We start from the raw sequence: 19,805 nt of genomic DNA on the forward strand, positions 1-19,805 counted from the left end.
ATGCCATCAGATGCCTCAAAGGCACAAATGACTATGAGTTGGTCTTCAAGAAAAACAGTGAAGAACTCAATCTAGAGGCATTTAGTGACTGACTGGGCCTCCTCTGTCAAAGACAGACGCAGTACGACAGCGTACTGTTTCGCTCTTACAAAACAAGGTCCTGTGATAGCTTAACAACTGTGGCATTATCAACTTGTGAAGCTGAGTACATAGGTTTAACAGCCACTGCACAGGAAAGCATGTACTTAACTGTTAAATGGGATGGACAATAAGATGTACACATGCACTACAACATTTGGAGACAATCAAGGAACAACTGCTCTGACTGAAAATCCAGTGAACAGACAGAGGTCAAAGCACATCGATGTAAAATATCATTTTATTCAAGAAACTTTAAATCAGGGAAGGATCAACATTGTGTACTGCCCGTCAGAGGTTATGAGTGCAGACATACTGACAAAACCTGTGACGAGCAAAAATACTGAAATTCCAAAAAGGGTTCTTTGGAAAAATGTGAGTTTCTTGTGGGTAAACAGCATGAGAACAAGAGTGGGTGTTAGATTTATGTTCTCATGTACAAATGTTATTTATGCACATTTGGACTTGTTTGTGTTTTCTTCTGTTACTTATTTTTTCTTGTACATGCACTTTTTATTTTGTACTCTTTTAAGTTGAAGGTCAGTGTTCTGTACTTCCGGCTGATGACCTCACTTCCTCACTTTGCCTCCCACCAGAATATGAGAAATGTCCTCCTTTAGACGTTTCAGTACACTGGGACTCACAGTTATTTGACTCTGCTTTGTTTACTCGAATATTATCTAGTACTTAGCAGTACCAGTCATTGTAATACTGTCACTAGATATGAAATCGATTTTACTTTGAAATTACTTAGTTACTTCCAGGAACTGCTGTGTAATCAGTGGCCTATAATTTAAAGGTTTACCAAAAAGACTAATGATCATTTTGAAATTATTCTGATTTTAATTTGTAAACACTACTGAGAAGACCTGAACCCACCAGACTTGGACCCACAAGACCTGAACCCACCAGACCTGGACCCACCAGACCTGGACCCACCAGACCTGAACCCACCAGACCTGAACCCACCAGACACAACTGAACCTGAACCCACCAGACCTGAACCCACCAGACACAACTGAACCTGAACCCACCAGACCTGAACCCACAAGACACAACTGAACCTGAACCCACCAGACCTGAACCCACCAGACAAAACTGAACCTGAACCCACCAGACCTGAACCCACCAGACAAAACTGAACCTGAACCCACCAGACCTGAACCCACCAGACACAACTGAACCTGAACCCACCAGACAAAACTGAACCTGAACCCACCAGACCTGAACCCACCAGACAAAACTGAACCTGAACCCACCAGACCTGAACCCACCAGACACAACTGAACCTGAACCCACCAGACAAAACTGAACCTGAACCCACCAGACCTGAACCCACCAGACAAAACTGAACCTGAACCCACCAGACCTGAACCCACCAGACACAACTGAACCTGAACCCACCAGACCTGAACCTACCAGACAAAACTGAACCTGAACCCACCAGACCTGAACCCACAAGACACAACTGAACCTGAACCCACCAGACCTGAACCCACCAGACACAACTGAACCTGAACCCACCAGACAAAACTGAACCTGAACCCACCAGACCTGAACCCACCAGACAAAACTGAACCTGAACCCACCAGACCTGAACCCACCAGACACAACTGAACCTGAACCCACCAGACAAAACTGAACCTGAACCCACCAGACCTGAACCCACCAGACAAAACTGAACCTGAACCCACCAGACCTGAACCCACCAGACACAACTGAACCTGAACCCACCAGACCTGAACCTACCAGACAAAACTGAACCTGAACCCACCAGACCTGAACCCACAAGACACAACTGAACCTGAACCCACCAGACCTGAACCCACCAGACAAAACTGAACCTGAACCCACCAGACAAAACTGAACCTGAACCCACCAGACCTGAACCCACCAGACAAAACTGAACCTGAACCCACCAGACCTGAACCCACCAGACACAACTGAACCTGAACCCACCAGACCTGAACCACCAGACAAAACTGAACCTGAACCCACCAGACCTGAACCTACCAGACAAAACTGAACCTGAACCCACCAGACCTGAACCCACAAGACACAACTGAACCTGAACCCACCAGACCTGAACCCACCAGACAAAACTGAACCTGAACCCACAAGACACAACTGAACCTGAACCCACCAGACCTGAACCCACCAGACACAACTGAACCTGAACCCACCAGACCTGAACCCACCAGACAAAACTGAACCTGAACCCACCAGACCTGAACCCACCAGACACAACTGAACCTGAACCCACCAGACCTGAACCCACCAGACCTGAACCTACCAGACAAAACTGAACCTGAACCCACCAGACCTGAACCCACCAGACAAAACTGAACCTGAACCCACCAGACAAAACTGAACCTGAACCCACCAGACCTGAACCCACCAGACAAAACTGAACCTGAACCCACCAGACCTGAACCCACCAGACAAAACTGAACCTGAACCCACCAGACCTGAACCTACCAGACAAAACTGAACCTGAACCCACCAGACAAAACTGAACCTGAACCCACCAGACCTGAACCCACCAGACACAACTGAACCTGAACCCACCAGACCTGAACCCACCAGACCAAACTGAACCTGAACCCACCAGACCTGAACCTACCAGACAAAACTGAACCTGAACCCACCAGACCTGAACCCACCAGACAAAACTGAACCTGAACCCACCAGACCTGAACCCACCAGACACAACTGAACCTGAACCCACCAGACCTGAACCCACCAGACACAACTGAACCTGAACCCACCAGACCTGAACCCACCAGACCAAACTGAACCTGAACCCACCAGACCTGAACCTACCAGACAAAACTGAACCTGAACCCACCAGACCTGAACCCACCAGACACAACCGAACCTGAACCCACCAGACCTGAACCCACCAGACCTGAACCTACCAGACAAAACTGAACCTGAACCCACCAGACCTGAACCCACAAGACACAACTGAACCTGAACCCACCAGACCTGAACCCACCAGACAAAACTGAACCTGAACCCACCAGACCTGAACCCACCAGACAAAACTGAACCTGAACCCACCAGACAAAACTGAACCTGAACCCACCAGACAAAACTGAACCTGAACCCACCAGACCTGAACCCACCAGACAAAACTGAACCTGAACCCACCAGACCTGAACCCACCAGACACAACTGAACCTGAACCCACCAGACAAAACTGAACCTGAACCCACCAGACCTGAACCCACCAGACAAAACTGAACCTGAACCCACCAGACCTGAACCCACCAGACACAACTGAACCTGAACCCACCAGACCTGAACCACCAGACAAAACTGAACCTGAACCCACCAGACCTGAACCTACCAGACAAAACTGAACCTGAACCCACCAGACCTGAACCCACAAGACACAACTGAACCTGAACCCACCAGACCTGAACCCACCAGACAAAACTGAACCTGAACCCACCAGACCTGAACCCACCAGACAAAACTGAACCTGAACCCACCAGACAAAACTGAACCTGAACCCACCAGACCTGAACCCACCAGACACAACTGAACCTGAACCCACCAGACCTGAACCCACCAGACACAACTGAACCTGAACCCACCAGACCTGAACCCACCAGACACAACTGAACCTGAACCCACCAGACCTGAACCCACCAGACACAACTGAACCTGAACCCACCAGACCTGAACCCACCAGACACAACTGAACCTGAACCCACCAGACCTGAACCCACCAGACACAACTGAACCTGAACCCACCAGACAAAACTGAACCTGAACCCACCAGACCTGAACCCACCAGACACAACTGAACCTGAACCCACCAGACCTGAACCCACCAGACCTGAACCTACCAGACAAAACTGAACCTGAACCCACCAGACCTGAACCCACCAGATACAACTGAACCTGAACCCACCAGAACCTGAACCCACCAGACACAACCGAACCTGAACCCACCAGACCTGAACCCACCAGACCTGAACCTACCAGACAAAACTGAACCTGAACCCACCAGACCTGAACCCACAAGACACAACTGAACCTGAACCCACCAGACCTGAACCCACCAGACAAAACTGAACCTGAACCCACCAGACCTGAACCCACCAGACAAAACTGAACCTGAACCCACCAGACAAAACTGAACCTGAACCCACCAGACCTGAACCCACCAGACAAAACTGAACCTGAACCCACCAGACCTGAACCCACCAGACACAACTGAACCTGAACCCACCAGACCTGAACCCACCAGACAAAACTGAACCTGAACCCACCAGACAAAACTGAACCTGAACCCACCAGACAAAACTGAACCTGAACCCACCAGACCTGAACCCACCAGACACAACTGAACCTGAACCCACCAGACAAAACTGAACCTGAACCCACCAGACCTGAACCCACCAGACAAAACTGAACCTGAACCCACCAGACCTGAACCCACCAGACACAACTGAACCTGAACCCACCAGACAAAACTGAACCTGAACCCACCAGACCTGAACCCACCAGACAAAACTGAACCTGAACCCACCAGACCTGAACCCACCAGACACAACTGAACCTGAACCCACCAGACCTGAACCACCAGACAAAACTGAACCTGAACCCACCAGACCTGAACCTACCAGACAAAACTGAACCTGAACCCACCAGACCTGAACCCACAAGACACAACTGAACCTGAACCCACCAGACCTGAACCCACCAGACAAAACTGAACCTGAACCCACCAGACCTGAACCCACCAGACAAAACTGAACCTGAACCCACCAGACAAAACTGAACCTGAACCCACCAGACCTGAACCCACCAGACAAAACTGAACCTGAACCCACCAGACCTGAACCTACCAGACAAAACTGAACCTGAACCCACCAGACAAAACTGAACCTGAACCCACCAGACCTGAACCCACCAGACAAAACTGAACCTGAACCCACCAGACCTGAACCCACCAGACACAACTGAACCTGAACCCACCAGACCTGAACCAACCAGACACAACTGAACCTGAACCCACCAGACCTGAACCCACCAGACACAACTGAACCTGAACCCACCAGACCTGAACCCACAAGACACAACTGAACCTGAACCCACCAGACCTGAACCCACCAGACACAACTGAACCTGAACCCACCAGACCTGAACCCACCAGACACAACCGAACCTGAACCCACCAGACCTGAACCCACCAGACACAACTGAACCTGAACCCACCAGACTTGAACCCACCTAACAAAACTGAACCTGAACCCACCAGACCTGAACCTACCAGAAAAAACTGAACCTGAACCCACCAGACCTGAACCCACCAGACAAAACTGAACCTGAACCCACCAGACCTGAACCTACCAGACAAAACTGAACCTGAACCCACCAGACCTGAACCCACCAGACAAAACTGAACCTGAACCCACCAGACCTGAACCTACCAGACAAAACTGAACCTGAACCCACCAGACCTGAACCCACCAGACAAAACTGAACCTGAACCCACCAGACCTGAACCCACCAGACACCACTGAACCTGAACCCACCAGACAAAATTGAACCCAAGAAAATGTAGAAAAACTCAGTCACTCTGATGTCACTCAACACTGATATCATGGGGGTCAAATGTGGCCCAGGGGAGTCTAATGCTGCTGTGGGGGGGTCTAATGTGGTCCAAGGTGTTCTAATGTAGTCCAGGGGGGTCTAATGTGGCCCAGGAGGGTCTAATTTGGCCCAGGGGAGTCTAATCTGGTTTAGACCACTTTAACCCAGGCATGTTCTGGCCTGGGTCTATGGTTTGGTCTGTTCTAGTCGACACATCTCTACACTGTAAAAAAAAATCTGTAATTGAACAGAATTTTCATTGTTTATTTGACAGATTTTTCCTGTGTTTTTAAGATACAGGAAAATATCAATGAAATGACAAAAACAGACTGTGATTTTACATGTCAAATGGAAAATAACACGAAAAACCTGTAACTGTGAAGAACCAAAAAAAATTCCATTTTTTAAAAGAATTTTTTTTTCTTTTTTCACAGAACAATACAGTTAAAATACATTTGCAAATATATCGTAATTTCACAAGTATTTATTTTCTATTATGAGATTAAACTGTTAATTTAAAGTTTAATACTGTAAAAAAAATAAATAAATAAAAAAAAAATAATAAAATAAAATAAAATAAAATAAAATAAATAAATAAAATAAAACCAGATAAAATTACTGACAGTTAACGGTAACAGAAGTATTAGTTCTGTCAGTTGAACCAGACTTGTTTGTTCATTGACAAATATCTTGTGTAATTACAGGAGGTTTCACAACAAAACTGTTGAATAAATGTATTTTTTTGAATGTATAACATGTATAAGCACTGATAAACTGTCCAAATACAGTTTTTATCAGTGGATTGGACAACTGAGTCTCACTGAAAATTATTTATACATATATTTATAGGGAATTGGATTGTTTTAATACATGTAAATATTCTTTATTAAACATTAAAAAGTAAAAAAAAACAAAAAACAAAGTAAAATCTCATGTAAAGTTAGGGCAAAAAACTGTATTTGAATTATGGAAAATTACCGTACTTTCATGAGATGGTTATTTTCCGTTATTTTACAGTATTTTTTCGCCACCCCTGTTGCTGGAACATTACGGTTTTTTTTTTACCGTTTTTTTTTTTTTTTTTTTTTTTTACAGTGTACTCTGAACTGAATCTACTGCTCAGTGGATCAGAACCTCCGTCACCATCGTATGAACTCATGGGATGATCCAGGACGACAAACACACATTTGTTTCCATGGAAACCTCGTAGATTCAAAACTCCACCCACAGAATGTGTCATCAGTGTCCAATAAACCCTGGATTCACAGCAGTATTGAAGGATGGATTCAGATTGGTCAATGCCAGCGTTGGACCGTTTGTTCTTCATGTAGAACAGACTTTTTCAGTTGGACTTTGAAAAATCCAACTGTTTACTTCAGCTGAAGCTTTAATTTCAGGTTAAACTCAGTATCTGAACTCAGTCTGGACACAGAAACATTAATTCACTGAGTTGAGCTGATTTTTATCTTCACACACTTCCTGTTTTTCTGTCCATACAGGTGTCACGAGGCTCAACGACAGCATCAGCCAATCAGCTATCTACATCTGTATATCTATTACTGTGGTCACCATAGCAACCAGGGACCACAGGAACCCAGTGTGGTTGGGTTCAAGTCTTTCCATCCAATGATATGGATCAGAAAAGTGATGAGTGAGATAGTGGGTGAACCAGCAGATCTGTTTGAAAACCAAACCCTCTGTTACTGATCAGAAGAAAAAAGTTACATATGTTTGTACTTTAAGAGGAAATTTAAGAATGCACCTCAAATGCATTAGAACCTTTAAGGGTGAACTCAATTTGATCATTTTGAAACTTTTGAAATCAACTGTTCAATGCTTCAGTACTTTTTATATAACATGAGTTTTTTAAAATTTCCTTTTATTTTAGATAATTTTCTGTATTTGATTGGATTTTGATTTTATTTAAGCTATTTGCTTCATTGTGTAATTGTAATTAATTTAGTTTCATTTTAATTTAATTTATTAGAATTTTTTTATGTATTTAATTTTATTTCACATTATTATATTTTCTATTTTACATTGATTCTATTTCTATTTAAGTTTTTTCATCTATTTATCTATTAATTTATTTTTTAAATAATTGTACTTTAATTCTGTTTTATGTTTTTTTATACACTGTAAAAAAAAAAAAGGAAAAAAAAACAGTATTATTCCAGAAGCAGGGGTGCTGAAAAAATACTGTTAAATAATGGAAAATAACCATCTCATAAAAATACGGTAATTATCCATAATTAAAATACAGTTTTTAGCCCTAACTTTACATGAGATTTTGCTTTTTTCTTTTCTTTTTAATTTGTAATAAAGAATATTTACATGTATTAAAACAATCCAATTCCATATATATATACATATATATATATATATATATATATATATATATATATATATATATATATATATATATATATATATATATATATATATATATATATATATATATACTATATTTCCAAAAGTCTTGTCTCCTCCATCCCAATCCTCAGACTCAGCTGTTCCAGTCCCTTCCATGTCCACAGGTGGATTAAATCCAGCCCTAGGCATGCAGACTGCTTTTACAAACATTTGGGACAGAATGGGTCTCTCTCAGGAGCTCAGTGAATTCCAGCGTGGAACTGTGATAGGATGCCACCTGTGACACAAATCCAGACGTGAAATTTCCTGGCTCCTAAATATTCCACAGTCAGCTGTCAGCTGGATTATAAGAAAGTGGAAGTGTTTGGGAACGACGGCAACTCAGCCATGCAGTGGTAGGCCACGGAAACTGACGGAGCGGGGTCAGCGGATGCTGAGGCGCAGAGTGTGAAGAGGTGGACGACTGTCTGCAGAGTCAGTGGTACAGACCTCCAAACTTCATGTGTCCTTCAGATTAGCTCCAGAACAGTGCGCACAGAGCTTCATGGAATGGGTTTCCGTGGCCGAGCGGCCGCATCCAAACCATACATCAGCAAGTGCAATGCACAGCGGTGGATGCAGTGGTGTAAAGCACGCCGCCACTGGACTGTAGAGCAGTGGAGGAGCCTTCTCTGGACTGACCAATCACACTTCTCCATCTGGCAATCTGATGGACGGGTCTGGGTTTGGCGGTCTCCAGGAGAACGATACTTGTGGGAGCGCATTGTGCCGAGTGTAAAGTTTGGTGGAGGGGGGGTTATGGTGTGGGGTTGTTTTTCAGGAGCTGGGCTGGGCCCCTTAGTTCCAGTGAAAGGAACTGGGAATGCTTCAGCAGAACAAGACATTTGGGACAATTCCACGCTCCCAACTTTGTGGGAACAGTTTGGAGCCGGCCCCTTCCTCTTCCAACATGACTGTGCACCAGTGCACAAAGCAAGGTCCATTTGGACATGGAGGACAGAGTCTGGTGTGGATGAACTGGACTGGCCTGCACACAGTCCTGACCTCAACCCCATAGAACACCTTTGGATGAATTAGAGCGCAGACTGAGAGCCAGGCCTTCTGTCCAACATCAGTGTGGGACCTCACAAATGCGCTTCTGGAAGAACGCTCCAAAATTCCCATGAACACACTCCTAAACCTTGTGGACAGCCTTCCCAGAAGAGTTGAAGCTGTTAGAGCTGCAAAGGGTGGAGCCACGTCAGACTGAACCCATAGACTAGGAATGGGATGGACCTGACATTCATATGAGAGTCAAAGCAGGAGAGGGAATACTGTTGGCAGTATAGTGTATATAAACCAGCCTAGCAGCAGTAAACCAGAAAGAAACATATATAAACCAGAAAGAAACATATATAAACCAGATAAAAACATATATAAACCAGCCTAGCAGCAGTAAACCAGAAAGAAACATATATAAACCAGAAAGAAACATATATAAACCAGATAAAAACATATATAAACCAGCTTAGCAGCAGTAAACCAGAAAGAAACATATATAAACCAGAAAGAAACATATAGAAACCAGATAAAAACATATAAACCAGCTTAGCAGCAGTAAACCAGACAGAAACATATATAAACCAGATAAAAACATATATAAACCAGCTTAGCAGCAGTAGACCAGAAAGAAACATATATAAACCAGATAAAAACATATATAAACCAGCTTAGCCGCAGTAAACCAGAAAGAAACATATATAAACCAGATAAAAACATATGTAAACCAGCTTAGCAGCAGTAGACCAGAAAGAAACATATATAAACCAGATAAAAACATATATAAACCAGCTTAGCCGCAGTAAACCAGAAAGAAACATATATAAACCAGATAAAAACATATGTAAACCAGCTTAGCAGCAGTAAACCAGAAAGAAACATATATAAACCAGAAAGAAATGTATATAAACCAGATAAAAACATAAGAACAAAAAACAAACAAATAAACAAACAAAGAACCATATATAAACCAGCTTAGCAGCAGTAAACCAGACAGAAACATATATAAACCAGAAAGAAACATATATAAACCAGATAAAAACACATATAAACCAGCTTGGCAGCAGTAAACCAGTTAGAAACATATATAAACCAGATAAAAACATATATAAACCAATTCGAAGGGAACATTCCGTATAAGTTCTGTTCAGGGTTTGAAGAAAACATTGTCATTAGTAAATATACATATATATATATATATATATATATATATATGAACCTTTTCAGAATGTTTGTCATTGAATCAAATGTTCCTATAATGTGAACTGTTAACAGAGGAATAAGGTTTTGGCTCCAACATTCTGTGGATGTTTTGGGGATTTCCTTGAGGAAACAGATTCTAGAATGTTCGACTATAAAACGTTCCCCCAATGTTAACTGGTAACAAATGAAGAACACTCTCCTAACAACATCCCAAAACTGTTTGAAGGATGTAATTTGGGCCTCAGATTACAGGACATTTTTTAGGACAGGCTCCCACAATGTTCCATGAAATCAAAGAGAGAACATTCTGAAAACAACATTTGGAAAATGATTTGGAGATATTATTAAGGCGACACGGTGGTGCAGTGGTTAGCACTCGTGCCTCACAGCAAGAAGGTCCTGGGTTCGATTCCAACACCAGTTGACTGGGGGTGGGACCTTTCTGTGTGGAGTTTGCATGTTCTCCCCGTGTGTGTGTGGGTTCTCTCTGGTACTCTGGCTCCTCCCACCATCCAAAGACATGCACTAATAGGTTAATTGGTTAATCTAAATTGCCCATAGGTGTGAATGTAAGAATGATTGTTTGTCTCTATACGTCAGCCCCGCGATGAACTGGCGACTTGTCCAGGGTGTACCTCGCCTTCGCCCATATGTAGCTGGGATAGGCTTCAAGCGACCCCCTTGACCCTAGTGAGGATAAAGCGGGTTCAGAAAATGAATGAATGAATTTAGGCCCCAGATGACATGCAGTTTTTACCGAACGTTCCTGTGATGTGATATGTGAACAAAGGTAGAACATGTTGTCTGGAACATTCTGAGGAGGTTTTGGGGACATTGTTTAGGGAACAGATTATAGAATGTTCTTTCAAAAATGTTCCCTCAGTGTAACATGAGAACATAGAACATTGTCAAAGCTACATTTGGAAAATGTTTTCAGGATGTTATTAAGGCCTCAGAATACAGAACATTTTTTAGAAAATGTTTCTACAAAGTTACATGGCAACAGAGGGAGAACATTCTGAAAACAATATTTAAAAATGATTTTGGAATGTTGGACAGCAGAACCAATCCATAAAGATGGAAGAGGCTCAACAGCGTTGGCTCTGTGGTTGGAAATATGAGTCTAAAAACAGGCAGCACAGTTGAATACAGACGTTTAGTTGAAAGTGCTGAAGGTGTTTAATAAACTTATCAAGTGCATATAGATTTCCTTCTTTCTTGAGTCTCTTTGCTCATGCAAAATGGAACATGATTAATATACCAATCAAAAGTTTTAGAACACCCCAATTTTTTCCAGTTTTGTATTGAAATTCCATCAGTTCCAGTCCAATGAACAGCTGTAAATTGTATAAAGGTAAGTGGTGAACTGCCAGAGGAAAAAGAAAAAAAACAAGGTAAGGTTAAACAAAACTGAAAAATAATGTCCATTTCAGAATTCTACAAAAAGGAGAACAAGAAATGGGTTCAAACTGAAAGCAGTTCTGCAGCAATGGAGGGTGATCAAGTCTGGAAAGTTGGTGGTTCAGTTCCTGCAGGTGTCCCAACGTTTGTGAATTCCTTCCACCCCCTGTGTCTGCAGAACAGGAGTGTGGAACACACTGTGGTACCAGACCCATGGAGCAGGACTGGAACAGGACTGGACTGAAGAAAGGAGTGTGGTACTGTAAAAATGGAAAAGAGGAAAAGGAATGAACCAGAGAAGAGAGACAGAGCATCAGAAGAGGGAAAAATGGAGGTGTGTCCTCCAGAGAAATGTCCAAGAAAGTCCAGGTGTCAGGAAGTCCAGTTTCCTTCAGCATCCAAAGGCACTGAAACTGGACTGGAAATGCAGACAGAAGAGGTCTGGAAGAAGCACAGACACAACAGAAGAAGAAGAAGAGTTTAGGACAGAAAACAGCTGGAGTGAGAGGAGACTGACAGGACAACAGCTGAAAGAAGAGAGAAGAGAGAGGAGGAGGAAGAGAGGAGGTCATAGAGGAGGAGGAGAGGAGACTGACAGGACAACAGCTGAAAGAAGAGAGAAGAGAGAGGAGGAGGAAGAGAGGAGGTCATAGAGGAGGAGGAGAGGAGACTGACAGGACAACAGCTGAAAGAAGAGAGAAGAGAGAGGAGGAGGAAGAGAGGAGGTCATAGAGGAGGAGGAGAGGAGACTGACAGGACAACAGCTGAAAGAAGAGAGAAGAGAGAGGAGGAGGAAGAGAGGAGGTCATAGAGGAGGAGGAGAGGAGACTGACAGGACAACAGCCGAAAGAAGAGAGAAGAGAGAGGAGGAGGAAGAGAGGAGGTCATAGAGGAGGAGGAGAGGAGACTGACAGGACAACAGCTGAAAGAAGAGAGAAGAGAGAGGAGGAGGAAGAGAGGAGGTCATAGAGGAGGAGGAGAGGAGACTGACAGGACAACAGCTGAAAGAAGAGAGAAGAGAGAGGAGGAGGAAGAGAGGAGGTCATAGAGGAGGAGGAGAGGAGACTGACAGGACAACAGCTGAAAGAAGAGAGAAGAGAGAGGAGGAGGAAGAGAGGAGGTCATAGAGGAGGAGGAGAGGAGACTGACAGGACAACAGCCGAAAGAAGAGAGAAGAGAGAGGAGGAGGAAGAGAGGAGGTCATAGAGGAGGAGGAGAGGAGACTGACAGGACAACAGCCGAAAGAAGAGAGAAGAGAGAGGAGGAGGAAGAGAGGAGGTCATAGAGGAGGAGGAGAGGAGACTGACAGGACAACAGCCGAAAGAAGAGAGAAGAGAGAGGAGGAGGAAGAGAGGAGGTCATAGAGGAGGAGGAGAGGAGACTGACAGGACAACAGCTGAAAGAAGAGAGAAGAGAGAGGAGGAGGAAGAGAGGAGGTCATAGAGGAGGAGGAGAGGAGACTGACAGGACAACAGCTGAAAGAAGAGAGAAGAGAGAGGAGGAGGAAGAGAGGAGGTCATAGAGGAGGAGGAGAGGAGACTGACAGGACAACAGCTGAAAGAAGAGAGAGGAGGAGGAAGAGAGGAGGTCATAGAGGAGGAGGAGAGGAGACTGACAGGACAACAGCTGAAAGAAGAGAGAGGAGGAGGAAGAGAGGAGGTCATAGAGGAGGAGGAGAGGAGACTGACAGGACAACAGCTGAAAGAAGAGAGAAGAGAGAGGAGGAGGAAGAGAGGAGGTCATAGAGGAGGAGAGGAGACTGACAGGACAACAGCTGAAAGAAGAGAGAAGAGAGAGGAGGAGGAAGAGAGGAGGTCATAGAGGAGGAGGAGAGGAGACTGACAGGACAACAGCTGAAAGAAGAGAGAAGAGAGAGGAGGAGGAAGAGAGGAGGTCATAGAGGAGGAGGAGAGGAGACTGACAGTTCAACAGCTGAAAGAAGAGAGAAGAGAGAGGAGGAGGAAGAGAGGAGGTCATAGAGGAGGAGGAGAGGAGACTGACAGGACAACAGCTGAAAGAAGAGAGAGGAGAGAGGAGGAGGAAGAGAGGAAGAGTTTACACTGAACAGACTGAACAGATGAGTTTACACTGAACAGAGTGAACAGATGAGTTTACACTGAACAGAGTGAACAGATGAGTTTACACTGAACAGAGTGAACAGATGAGTTTACACTGGGAACAGACTGAACATTTGATATTGTCATTGTCTTGAGACTACATACCTGATGTGAGTAAAACTGTTGAATTTTTGTTTAATGTTGATATGACATCCCCATTCCTGATACTGAAATCACATTATTAAGGAACTAACAGAAATAACAATAATAATAATAATAATAATAATAATAATAATAATAATAATAATAATAATGATGATGATGATGATAAAAATAATAAACAGCCTGTAACAATTGTTGTAGGACACATTCATATAATAAGTACTCAACTGTAATCATTTGTTATAAATTTGTAAAACTAAAAAGTAAATAGAATTAATAAAAATAAATAAATTAGAAGATAAATTAGTAATAATAGAGTTTTCCCCTGTCATACTTGAAGATTGTTCTTGTTATGCTCCTCAATTTTAACCACTTGCATACACACCTCACACTTCAAAACACTGTTAGGTGGGGAGGCGAGGGGGAGGGGGGGTCTTCCCACACCCCTGTTTCCTGGATGCCGTCTGGGGTGGGGGACCCTGGGGGAGGGGGGCTGGAACATTGGCTTGGGGCTCAGCTGGCTGCATTGCTGGGGGTGCCACCCTCTGATGAATGACGTGTGCGCATGGGGATTGTGGTCGGGGGCGGCGGGGGGGGGGGGGGAGTGGGCTGGGCTAGGCTGGCTACTCTCTTGCCTGTCGCAGGTCGTGTTGGGACCGGGATGGATGTGTGTATGCGGGCATCGGGGTGGTGGCGGTTGCTGGCAGGGTGGTGGACCGCGGTGGGGTTCCTGGCGGCTGGTGTTGCCGCTCTGGGCTGCGGTTGGTGCTGGGGCTGCGCTCGGGTGCCGTGCCTTGGGGGGACTCACAGCGGTGCTGCTTGCTGCAGGGGGGGGCGGCACTCCGGATATGCGTGTCTGGTGTGTGCAGGTGGGTGGGAGGGGCTGTTGATGGGTGTGGGTACATGTGTGGGTATGTGTGTACATGTAGATGTGTACGTGTGGGCGTGCATGTGGGTAGGTGGGTGTATGGGCATGGGTGGAGGTGTTTGTATGTGTGTGTGTGTGTGTGTGTGTGAGTGGTCGAACATGTGGGATGGGTGGTGTGTATGTCTGGGAGTCAGTGGGTGTGTGTGTGCATATGCTTGTGTGGGTGAGTGGGGGACTGGGGTGTGTGTGGGGTTTGGGGGTGGGCTTGGTGGGATGGGGGGTGGTCCTCCGGGTCCCCAGGGCGCTTGGCTGTGGCATCGGGGTGTGCACTGGCCTGCAGCGGGTGGCGGTCTGGGCCGGCCTGGCTGCCCGGTGTGCTGGGTGGGACCCCTGCCCGGGGAGATGGGCGGCTCCTGGGCTCGTGGGGCTCGGGGACCGGCGCCTTGCCTGCCCCTGGGTGGCCGGCCCCCGGCGGGGGGGTGGCGGCTGGCGTCCCTGGCCCCCTGGGGCCTGTGCTGGGCTGCTGTGGGGCCTCTGGTGGGGACCTCCCTCGACCATCTTCGGGGCGGGCACACTGTTGCCTCTCGGGGGGGGCGGGCTGGATCCCCCCTCTCTGTGGTGTCTGCTGGATGGCCGGGCCTTGGGGCCCTCTGGGTCGGTCCCTGGTCCTTGGAGGGGGGGCGGTTGCGGTTGCATGTGTGTGTTCTTCACCTCAGTCTGTTTGCCTGGTTCACTCTGTCACAGCAGATGAATGAGAACAACTGATGTGTGTGGATCTGGTACTGGGATTATCTGGTACTGGGATTATCTGGTACTGGGATTATCTGATACTGGGATTATCTGGTACTGGGATTATCTGGTACTGGGATTATCTGATACTGGGATTATCTGGTACTGGGATTATCTGGTACTGGGATTATCTGATACTGGGATTATCTGATACTGGGATTATCTGGTACTGGGATTATCTGGTACTGGGATTATCTGTTATAGGGATTATCTGGTACTGGGATTATCTGGTACTGGGATTATCTGGTACTGGGATTATCTGGTACTGGGATTATCTGTTATAGGGATTATCTGGTACTGGAATTATCTGATACTGGGATTATCTGGTACTGGGATTATCTGGTACTGGGATTATCTGATATTGGGATTATCTGGTACTGGGATTATTTGTTATAGGGATTATTTGTGTGAATGTGGTATAGGATATTTTGTTCATGCTTTCTTTTCTTATATTCATCATTTCATAGGTCTTATGTATCTCATTGTTGTGTTTTGTTTTTTTTTGTAGTTTTGTTTGTTCTGTTTTTCTTCTCTCTCTTCTGCCCAGTTTACTCAGTTCTGGTTGTAGTTATTGTTTCCATTATAATTGTCTCCATGGTTGTTGCTGTTTGTATTGTTGATACTTTCTTGTGAGGGTCTTCTCCACCTTCTTCTCTCTTGTTCTCTCCCCTTCTTCTACCCCCCCACCCCACCCCCCATGTCAGGTCCGGCATCGAAATGTGGTTCAACTAAACTCATAATAAACACAGTAGAATATCAAAGGGCGCTTCATATACTTTATGAAGTTACCCTTGGCAAAGCAAATGTGTTCAGCACCAAAAGGAACCAGACTACCATTCTACTGTTAGGACGCTGGACAAGACAAGTAGAAAAAAAAAAGTAGTGTGAGACACTCCCTGGTAAAATGTCCAAATAAAAGAGGATACACAAGCAAAGGTGTCAGAAAAATGGGCAGTGATGACTGGGAGTACAGCTGGTGTGGGCTGGGCCTTATCGGTACAGACAGCTGAGCCCAGAAAAAAAAAAAAAAAAAGATTGTTCTTGTTCTTTGTTCATTGTTACCTCTGCCAGGAGGTATTGTGATTGCTTTGCTTTGTGTGTGTGCGTGTTTGTTTGTTTGTTAGTAAGATAACTTCAAAAGTTATGAACAGATTTTCAGGAAATGTTGATACTGGCACAAGGAACAAATGATTAAATTTTGGTGGTGATCCGGGTGTGGGGGGGTGGGGGGCATGGTCCAATCAGAAGGAGGAGTGGACTCACATCATCATAATGAACACAAATGAAGGAAAAAATGAACAAAATGCACAAAAATACAAAAATTAAATGAACATAAATGAAGGAAAAAATGAACAAAATGCAAAAAATGACATAAGTACAAAAATTAAATGAACACAAATAAAGAAAATAATGAAATGCACAAGAATGAAGAAAATACAGAAATTGAATGAACATAAATGAAGGAAATAATGAACAAAATGCACAAAAATGAAGAAAATATAAAAAATTAAATGAACACAAATGAATAAAATAATGAATAAAATGCAAAAAAATGAAGAAAATATAAATATTGAAACATATTAAGAAAAATGAATATAAAAACATAATGAAGAAAAATGAAGAAAATAATGAAGAAAATGAAGAAAAATGAAGAAAATATAAAAACAAAATGACCAAAAATAAAGAAAATATTGAACAAAATGAACAGAAATGAATATAGAACAAAATGAAGAAAAATGAAGAAAACAATGAGCAAAATGCACGAAAATGAAGAAAATATAAAAACAAAATGAAGAAAAATGAAGAAAATAATGAACAAAATGAAGGGGGGGGGGGCAGATCTCTCCTGACGGAGGTCTGTGCTCTCTGAGTGCTTTTCTTGTTAATGTTTTGATATTAATATTAAGCAGAATCATTGACTGTTTTAAAACTATGATACATAGGTTTTTAATAAATTATTTCAAATGTAATCAGATTAATGATAAGTACCAGTTTAATGAATTAAAATGGTAAATTTGAAACTTTTTATTCATTGGTATTACTTTCAGTAAGAAAAAATATATTACATTCATATTTAATTTCATTTTAGCCAATTAATCAATGAAATCCCAAATAAAAAATAATAATACTTAGTAGTAAGGGAAAATGTACAATTTGTTCATTATTTGTGTAGACTTTGATAATATAAAATTACTATAATCTAATATGACAAACTTTTACCTTACAATAAACTAAATAAAGTAAAAGATCAATAGAGGGAGTATTTACTTAACTCTTTCATGCATGTTGGTCACTCCAGTGGTCACTCCAGTGGACAGTTCTTCTCCAGCTGTTCTCTTGTATATTCATGGTTTGGTTGTTTCAGTTCCATATCAGCCAACACAGTGGACACTAATGCACCATCCCATACACTGACACTGAATCCATTACTGTAACTTTGCTGTTCTTGATAAAATTGATCTGCACTAACATGTTTGAGTGTAAAGTAATTGCTTATTATTTTTATTAGACTGTAATTAACAGTTCTCTTAATCAAAAAGTTTTTTTCTTTGCATATTATCTCCATGAAGTGAGTAATGACTAGTATTAGAGTATGTTAAAATGTGACAAAACATGAGATTAGCAGCATTAAAAATGTTTTTATTTCATAGTTTTCACACAGCATATTAGTAAATACATGTTTCTTTGCTTCAAAAATTGAACACATGGTATCCAGCTGAGTGGACTTTTTTGCAACTCCATGAAAAACAGATTCATTTAAAAATAAAATTCAATCCAATCCAACTTTATTTGTAAAGCACAGTGGATTAAAGTGCTGTACAGAAAAAAAACAACAACAAAATAACAGAATAAAATACAAGAATAGATTAAAAGACATAGAACAACTGTACAAAAATGTAAAAAAAAAAAAAAAAAAAACCCAAAAAAATAAATAAAATAAAATAGCTAGATAAAAAAATACAGAAGAATAGATAAAACCTAAATAAGAGAATAAAATACAAGAATAGATTTAAAACATAAAAAAGCTGTACAATTAATGCCAAATTTAAGAAGAATAAAAACACTCAGCAAAAAAATATTGATTAAGGTTTTCATAATTCATGCATGAAAAGGTCAAATTCAAATAAATGTAGGACAGGGCTGTCAAACTCATTTTAGTTCAGTTCCACATTCAGCTAAATTTGATCTGAAGAGGGCCTGGCCAGTAAAATTATAATATAATAATATATAAATAATGTCAACTCCAAACTTGTCTCTATGTTTTAGAGTGAAAAAAGTAAAATTAATTTATGAAAATGTTTGCTTCTACAAACTATCCTTTCAAACAATATAAATAACATGAACAAATTGAAAAAAAAAACAACAACAACAACTCTATTATGCTTTAGTTTATCATTTCCACATGTATATTATAACGTACAGATCACAGTGGATCTACAGATACAGAAAATATTTAGTAACAGGTGGAATATTATTAAAAGTGCATGTACTTCTCTTAAGACATTTCAGGTTGTTCATATTTGTTCAGATTATTCAGATATTTTTGCAATATTATACTTTGTTTTAGTCTAAATACATGAAAACATTTCGTTGGCTTCCTGATAAAACCTGCTATGTGACTTTTGGCAAATTTTACAGGAGAAACAAAAAACTGTTTAAATAAACAGGAAACTGTGAAATATGACCAAAAAAAAAAAAAAAAAAAATCTGTTCCTTTAATGTTGGTACTTATGATGGAATGTAAACAACTTTCACAGGAGACTGAAATTTGAAGCTATAATAGGGGAGATAGCAGGTGTTTATTCCCAACCAAAAATGTCACTTAGCAGGTTTTATCAGGAAGCCGACAATTTATATTTACACAGAGAAAAATTTGGAGTTGTGAGTATTTATAGGTTATTATGAGACTGAATTGGTCTGAATGTGGAACCTGAACAAAAATGATGGTTAATATCTTGGTGTAATTTTTGCATTTCACAAATTCATCCCAGGGGCCGGACTGGACCCTTTGGCGGGCCGGATTTGGCCCCCGAGCCGCATGTTTGACACATGTGACGTAGGATGATAATTCATTAAAAAATGCACACGAGAGCGGTACTAAACAGAATCTGCAGTATGCCTCACGGCCGCTGGGTGCAGCAGCGGCATCAACTCCCCTCAGCTCC

The sequence above is a fragment of the Sphaeramia orbicularis genome, unplaced genomic scaffold (genome assembly GCF_902148855.1).
Source record: "Sphaeramia orbicularis unplaced genomic scaffold, fSphaOr1.1, whole genome shotgun sequence".
Classification (NCBI taxonomy): Eukaryota; Metazoa; Chordata; class Actinopteri; order Kurtiformes; family Apogonidae; genus Sphaeramia; species Sphaeramia orbicularis.